The sequence below is a fragment of the Sardina pilchardus genome, chromosome 18, assembly GCF_963854185.1.
Source record: "Sardina pilchardus chromosome 18, fSarPil1.1, whole genome shotgun sequence".
In the NCBI taxonomy this organism is placed as follows: domain Eukaryota; kingdom Metazoa; phylum Chordata; class Actinopteri; order Clupeiformes; family Clupeidae; genus Sardina; species Sardina pilchardus.
In genome coordinates this window covers 422,789-432,441 of record NC_085011.1, presented here as the reverse complement: position 1 = coordinate 432,441, position 9,653 = coordinate 422,789, and positions in this window count along the sequence as shown.

The window sequence follows — 9,653 nt, the reverse complement described above, 5'->3', positions numbered from 1 at the left end:
TACGTGTCACCTGACAGTGCGCTGAGGCAAGGATAATGGTCTCGTCCGCATATTTTACTGCATAAATGAAAGGAAACATAAAGAAAGAAATACCCGGTGTACTTTGTGGTACAGTAGACACAGCCATGTGACTGTTACTAGGCTACGTGTCACCTGACAGTGCGCTGAGGCAAGGATAATGGTCTCGTCCGCATATTTTACTGCATAAATGAAAGGAAACATAAAGAAAGAAATACCCGGTGTACTTTGTGGTACAGTAGACACAGCCATGTGACTGTTACTAGGCTACGTGTCACCTGACAGTGCGCTGAGGCAAGGATAATGGTCTCGTCCGCATATTTGACTTCATAAATGAAAGGAAACATAAAGAAAGAACTTGTGGTACAGTAGACACAGCCATGTGACTGTTACTAGGCTAACGCTGCGTTGCGGCAATGATAATTGTCTCGTCCGCTAGTTTTACTTAATAAATTAAACAGAACTTGAAGAAAGAATTTCGAGGACGTGACCGCGGTATCCTCTATGGTAGACACCGCCATGCTCGCAGTTTATAAATGGTTCGTAGTGGGAACCGGAACTCTGAAATCTCCCCTAGCCTTGTCTTTGTTACCTTCATGATTTACTTTTTTTAAAAGTTTCCTATATCAAAAATGACATATATAAATGATCAACAATGACAAGGCAGCTGGAAATGTGTTGGGTGCGTTGATAGAGCGCTATATAAATGTGTTGGGTGCGTTGATAAAGCGCTATATAAATGTGTTGGGTGCGTTGATAAAGCACTTTATAAATGCAGGAACATGAGGCTGGCCCCTATGAGGGGGTGCAAGGTGTTGTTCCTCTTGTTGGTTTGGGTTATTTCTGTATTTATCAGAAACACACAGTTGGCTACTCTGGAAATATGTGGCAATACTGTACTGTGTTTAACATCTGATCAGATAAAGTGCTATATAAGAGCAAGGTGTTTTCTACGGTGGAAATATGTGGCAAGATAGATGTGTGTCAAAGTTCTGTGTGACTGCTATAGATCTGCAGCTGTGGTGGTTTGACAGGAGGAGTGGTCACTTCCTTCTTCCTGAGAAAATGCAAAGCAGTACCAAATATGACCGCCGTTCAGTCCTGTACATTCTCTCTGCAATATGGCCGCCGCTCAGTCCTGCACATTCTCTCTGCAATATGGCCGCTAGTCAGTCCTGCACATTCTCTCTGCAATATGGCCGCTAGTCAGTCCTGCACATTCTCTCTGCAATATGGCCGCCGTTCAGTCCTGCACATTCTCTCTGCAATATGGCCGCTAGTCAGTCCTGCACATTCTCTCTGCAATATGGCCGCTAGTCAGTCCTGCACATTCTCTCTGCAATATGGCCGCTAGTCAGTCCTGCACATTCTCTCTGCAATATGGCCGCTAGTCAGTCCTGCACATTCTCTCTGCAATATGGCCGCCGTTCAGTCCTGCACATTCTCTCTGCAATATGGCCGCTAGTCAGTCCTGCACATTCTCTCTGCAATATGGCCGCTAGTCAGTCCTGCACATTCTCTTTGCAAAATAAATCATGATTGTCAATTTGTCTCCATCTCCTACTCCATCCCCTACCCTTGCAATGTTTGTGTATGTAAATGAGTGTGTGCATGTATGTGTTTACTTTTGTGTATACACTAATCCAGCGCAAACTTTATGGGCGCTGCCATCTTGAATATCGCCATTACTGCGTGCCTGCGAGTGTGACGAGTGACACTTGCCTGTGCTTTTCAATGAAAGCATCCTGTCAGAGAATGTCTAACAAGAGATCCCGCTCATGAATAAAAATGTCAGGTGAAAGGGAACATTGGATCAATGATGTCAGACTGTGCCAAAACTTACCAATGAAGGTAATTTATTAACAACATAAGGTATTAAGACGTGTATTAATGACAGCTAACCTCTGCAACAGCCGCCTATGAAACCAACCGGCTAATTTCTTAGCAGCCAGTCACGCAGTAATGGCGGTTTTGTGTTACTTCCGTGTTTCGCTGGATTAGTGTATATGTGTGCTTCTGTGGGGGTAATGGGGTGTGTGTGTGTGTGTGTATGAGCATGTGTCTGCATGCCTGCAGTGTAAAGTGTATAAAATGCTTTATAAATGCAAGGTGTTGTTCCTCTTGTTTTCCTGTAGGCTTGTGAGTGTGTGTTGGGGGTAATGGGGTATGTATGAGCGTGTGTCTGCATGCATATGTGTGTGTGTGTGTGTGTGTGTGTGTGTGTGTGTGTGTATGTGTGTGTTTTATGTGTGTGTGCGTCTGTGTATTCACTTGTGAGTATGTGGGTGGGGGTACTGGTGTGTGTGTGTACATGTGGGTGTGGTGTGTGTGTGCGTGCCTGTGTTTGTGCCACCATCTGTGTGTGTGTGTGTGTGTGTGTGTGAGAGAGAGAGTGCGTGCCAGTCTGTGCGTGCAAGTCAGTGTGTGTGTGTGTGTATGCACAGTGTCTATTGTATGTACAATATCTTTATACCCGTATGAGTATGTGTGTTGTCCCTCTTGTTTTCCTGTAGGCTACTCTGGAAATACAGTATGTGGCAAGACAGACCTGTTTAGCATATGATCTGATAAAGTGCTATGGCAAGACAGACCTGTTCAGCATATGATCTGATAAAGTGCTATGGCAAGACAGACCTGTTTAGCATATGATCTGATAAAGTGCTATGGAAATGCAAGGTGTTGATCCTCTTGTTTTCCGGTGGCTACTCTACACATGTGTGGCAAGACAGACTCAGCTCAGATGAGTCTCACTAGCAGCTCTACATCTATATAGTGTCTTGTGCAGCTCTACGTCTATATAGTGTCTATAAGGAGGTGTTCACACGAGGAGGTTTTTATTTTCAGAAAACACTTGACCTGGGTGGTTTTTTGAAAGATAGAAAGCCGACTGTTTTTTTTTTTATTCCCCCAAAGCAGCACAGAACGTTAATTTGAATTCCCATGACAACTGCCGTTCTAGAGCACAAGTACCGTTACGTGATTGCTACTGGTTAGCTTATTAGCTTGCCAGGTGAGCGGATGAAAACGGAGAATTATTTTTTACAATTATGGCCCAAAATCCCACCAATCGACCTCCAGATGGTCTCCTTATGGTAAATGTTGTGGTATAACTTGTTGGTCATGTCGTATAGCTCTACATGTTCACTCACAAGAACAACTAGCTGTTCGGCTGGCATCTTTTTACTTTGTTTTGGTCGCCATTTTTTTTTTCTGAAAAAAGAACCTTCAATAAAGTTTGACTATGACGCAAACTCTCGTTCATTGGTCAGCTGTCAAAAAAACACTTGACGCGGGGTGTTTTTTCTTGGAGAGTAGAGATTTCTCAACTTGAAAACCACCCGGGGTAGGTGGAAAAAAACGCCGGTGGCGGTGGTTTAAAAAGCGCCCAGTACCTTTTTTAAGAAAACCTCTCTGTATCATAGGAATATAATGTAAAACATCCACCCGCAACCGGTGAAAAATCATCCTCGTGTGAACACGCCCTAAGGTGTCTATATAATGTCTTGTGCAGCTCTACGTCTATATAGTGTCTATATAGTGTCTATATAATGTCTTGTGCAGCTCTACGTCTATATAGTGTCTATATAGTGTCTATATAATGTCTTGTGCAGCTCTACGTCTATATAGTGTCTATATAGTGTCTATATAATGTCTTGTGCAGCTCTACGTCTATATAGTGTCTATATAGTGTCTATATAATGTCTTGTGCAGCTCTACGTCTATATAGTGTCTATATAGTGTCTATATAATGTCTATATAATGTCTTGTGCAGCTCTGCGTCTATATAGTGTCTATATAGTGTCTATATCGTGTCTATATAATGTCTTGTGCAGCTCTACGTCTATAAGGTGTCTATATAATGTCTTGTGCAGCTCTGCGTCTATATAGTGTCTATATACCCAGATAGCAATTTCCTTTGGGCTGGATCCGCATAAAAGCCTTTAGATCAGCATGTAGCGGACCTACGGTATCTGACTGTGGGCCAGATGTCGCCCACACACAATAAGTGGACCCGTATTGCAGATCCGTACAACACAGAATAAGCGGACCTGTGCCACACACAATAAACGGACCCGTATTGCAGATCCGTACCACACACAAGAAGCGGACCCGTACCACACACAAGAGGCAGACCCGTATTGTAGATCCGTATCACACACAAGAAGCGGACGGATTTCTGGTAGGCACACACCACATATTTCTGTAAATTGCTCAGCCCCAAAGTATACCTCCACCATGGTTCTTATACACTAATCCAGCGAAACACGGAAGTAACGCAGCGCCGCCACTACTGTGTGGCTGGCTGTAGAAAGTAGCCCGTTGGTTCCATTGGTGGCTGTTGCAGAGGTTAGCTGTCATTAATACACGTCTTAATACCTTATGTTGTTAATAAATTACCTTCATCGGTAAGTTTTGGCCACAGTCTGACATCATTTATCCATCTTATTTCATGAGCAGGATCTTGTTAGACATTTTCTGACAGGATGCTTTCATGGAAAAGCACAAGGCAAGTGTCACGCGTCACACTCCGCAGGCACGCAGTCATGGCGATATTCAAGATGGCAGCGCCCATAAAGTTCGCGCTGGATTAGTGTATCAGTCAGGCCTACACAACCATGAATGACATGTCGAACTGTCAGCTTGCTGTGGTGAGATATACGTCAAAATGCAAGAATTGGTATAGCATGCTTTTCATTTAAAAATCTAAATCAAATCAATGCAAGTATTTATACATGATATCGTGGCAGATCTGGGTAGCCTAGACTTAAAAAAACCAATATGTAACATGTGTGAATGGCACTTATAATGACCAGGATAAATGCTTCTAACTACAGGTAGTGAAAATGCCCTTAAAACAGCCTAGGGCTCATAGGGTTAAGGTTCCAACTCAGCATCAACTTTGAGCTGGTCCAGAAATAAGAACCAGTTACGTCAGGTGTTGGGAGCGGGATTTCATTGGTGTTTCGAAAAGAAACCAAACGTTAGCTAACAGCAAAAAAAGCAGTGTAGCCATAACCATAACAACTACGGTAATCAAGAGTTAATGTTGGCTAACACATGCTAGTTTTTCTAGCGACTGCAATATACACATGCAGACCAAAACGATTAGGGCACGTCCAGTTTTACTCCACAAATGGATACAGTTGAGCTCTCTCGACATTTGAGCTTTTCGTGCTCAAAGTTAATCGTAATAAGTTTCTCCTCCACTACGTCTCCATTTCTGCTGGTTGTTTTGGGATACAAACGCGCATATGGTGACGTAGCCACGCAGCACTACTTTGGCACTCAGTCTGTGGAAAATCGAGCCGGTTCTTGGATAATCAGCAGGTAGCACCAGCACCGAACTGGTACTAGCACCAGCCCAGAACCAGCACCTGGCTCGTGGTGGTGGACAAAGGGTAACAGACACCAGCAGCAGCAGCAGGGCTACCAGACCGACACAAGGACACAAGGACACAGGGACACAAGGACACAAGGACACAAGGACACAGGGACACAAGGACACAAGGACACAGGGACACAGGGACACAAGGACACAGGGACACAGGGACACAAGGACACAAGGACACAAGGACACAAGGTGTTGCGGCTTTTTTCACGTTGTGTCATGTGAGCGCAGGTCCAGCTGATTGACAGCTCTGATCAGGACTCCCGCGTGACGTTGTGATTGGAATCAGCGCATTAAAGCAGCGATCTGAACCTGAGTGCGGCCTGTTGGGTGTGCGCGAGTGAAGCCAGCGACGAGACCATGCCACAGCAGCGCGCTAGTTCAGAGAATCATGCCAAATAAGGGCGCTTTCACACCACTAATTCGATTATTTGGTCCGCTTCAGGCAGTGAAATTGTTATTATGTAGCATATAGACTCCAGTGAGGTCCGCTTTCACACCAGAAAACGAACCAAAATTAGTCTGATTGATTTTTTTCTCAATGTTTATCTTCCGGTAGAAATCGGCGCCAATTTTGACTCACTATTTTGACCTACAGTCTATGGTTTGGACCCCAGTTCGCGTTCTCACCAGAGGGACCGCACCAGAGGTCTACTTTTGGTGCGGAGTCAAGCGGACCGAGACCTCCTCTTTTTGGAGGTCTCGGTCCGCTTGTTTTGGTGCGCACCCGAGTGCGATTAATGCTTTCACACCAACGAAAACGAACCAAACTAAGAGGTTTTGGTACGAATGGACCGTTTGGTGCGCACCAAACGATGTTGGTGTGAAAGCACCCTAATATAGCCTTTTTCTTGTTTTCTCTTTTTGTAAAATAAATATTTTGAAGAGCATTTTTTTTTGTCCGCAATTGAAAATTCCACTACACAAGGACACAGAGCTTCCCAGAACACAGGCCCTTTTAGAACACACTCAGAACACTCTGGGGGTCAGCGCAGGCCCTTTTAGAACACACTCAGAACACTCTGGGGGTCAGCGCAGTGTTTCCCGCCTGTACTGACCTCATGTGTGTGTGTGTGCAACGTCTGAGGCACATCCATCATCACTGCATACCATTTCACTGATGGCAAAACAGCTGGGAGGAGAGAGAGAGAGAGAGAGAGAGGGAGAGAGAGAGAGAGAGAGGGAGAGAGAGAGAGAGAGAGAGAGAGAGAGAGAGAGAGAGAGGAGAGAGAGAGAGAGGGAGAGAGGGAGAGAGGGAGGGAGAGAGAGAGAGAGAGAGAGAGCTGAGGCAACTGCAACTAAAGGCTGAGAGAGAGACACAGAGACACAAATAAAGACACACACACACACACACCACACTAACAAACACACACACACACACTAAATCGCACACACACACACACACACACACACACACACACACCAAATCACACAGACATACACACACACACCACACACCAAATCACACACACACACACACACATACCAAATCACACAGACACACACACACACGAAATCACACAGATATACACACACACACAGACACATACACACACACACACACCACACACCAAATTACACACACACACACACACACACCAAATCACACAGACATACACACACTCACACAGACATACACACACACACACCAAATCACACAGATATACACACACACACAGACACATACACACACACACACACCACACACCAAATCACACACACACACACACACCAAATCACACAGACATACACACACTCACACAGACATACACACACACACACACACACACACACACACACACACACACATACACACACACACCACACACCACACACCAAATCACACACACACACACACACACACACACACACACACACCACACTCCAAATCACACACACACACCACACACCAAATCACACACACACACACACACACACACACACACACACGAAATCACAGACACACACACACACACACACACACCACACTCCAAATCACACACACACACACCACACTCCAAATCACACACACACACACACACACACACACACACCACACTCCAAATCACACACACACACACCACACTCCAAATCACACACACACACACACCACACTCCAAATCACACACACACACACACACCACACTCCAAATCACACACACACACACCACACTCCAAATCACACACACACACACCACACTCCAAATCACACACACACACACACACCACACTCCAAATCACACACACACACACACACACACACACCACACTCCAAATCACACACACACACCACACTCCAAATCACACACACACACACACACCACACTCCAAATCACACACACACACACACACACACACCACACTCCAAATCACACACACACACCACACTCCAAATCACACACACACACCACACTCCAAATCACACACACACACACACACACACACACACACCACACTCCAAATCACACACACACACCACACTCCAAATCACACACACACACACCACACTCCAAATCACACACACACACACCACACTCCAAATCACACACACACACACACCACACTCCAAATCACACACACACACCACACTCCAAATCACACACACACACACACACACACACACACACCACACTCCAAATCACACACACACACCACACTCCAAATCACACACACACACCACACTCCAAATCACACACACACACACTCCAAATCACACACACACACACACACACACACACACACACCACACTCCAAATCACACACACACACACACACACACACACACACCACACTCCAAATCACACACACACACACCACACTCCAAATCACACACACACACACACACCACACTCCAAATCACACACACACACCACACTCCACATCACACACACACACCACACTCCAAATCACACACACACACACACACACACACACACACACACACCACACTCCAAATCACACACACACACACACACACACACACACATGTGCTCTGCTCCAGCTGTTCTCCTGGTGAAAAGGGAAATGCATCTGGAGCTGTGGCATCATGGGAACCACTAGTCAGGCCAGTGCTCTGCACACACACACACACACTCACACACACACACACACACACACACACACACACACACACACACACACACACTCACACACACACACACACACACACACACACACACACACACACACACACACACACACACACATACTCACTAGCCAGGCCAGTTCTCTCTCTCACACACACACACACACACACACACACACACACACACACACATACTCACTAGCCAGGCCAGTTCTCTCTCTCACACACACACACACACACACACACACACACACACACACACACACACACACACTGGATTTCAACACTCTCTGTAAATAAGGACATAACATTCCGTTGGATCTTCCTGAATACTGAAACTGAACCGGGGTCAGCTCTGTGTTCCCACACGCATATGTTCCGTTGGATCTTTAGTTATCCTGAATACTGAGTAAAGGATAAGCCCTGTGTTCCTGAATACTGAGTAAGGGATAAGCCCTGTATTCCCACAACCATATGTTCCCACATTCCTATGTTCTCTCAAGATTTGTCTAATTTCAAAGATGGAGTTAGGAAGTTAAGAATAAGAGTTTTGTTTAATATGTAGGGCATTAAGGCCCATTTAGAACCAGTATTTAAACATTAATTCATAGTGTTAATTGAAGGTTTAAGAATTAGTGTATTAATATGAAAAAAAAGGTGAAGGCAAAAAGGACACAGGTAAATACTTTTCTTCATTTGATTTGTCATTCAGACCTGTAGGGAAATCCAGGGTGGAGGGAGGATTGCTGTATCCTGGTGGAGGGTGGAGGGTGGAGGGAGGATAATGTATGCATGAGCAACGGGGACCTGCTGCATAATATATGCATGAGCAACGGGGACCTGCATAATATATGCATGAGCAACGGGGAGCTGCATAATATATGCATGAGCAACGGGGAGCTGCATAATACATGCATGAGCAACGGGGACCTGCTGCATAATATATGCATGAGCAACGGGGACCTGCTGCATAATATATGCATGAGCAACGGGGACCTGCATAATATATGCATGAGCAACGGGGAGCTGCTGCATAATGTATGCATGAGCAACGGGGAGCTGCTTAATATATGCATGAGCAACGGGGACCTGCTGCATAATATATGCATGAGCAACGGGGAGCTGCTTAATATATGCATGAGCAATGGGGAGCTGCATAAT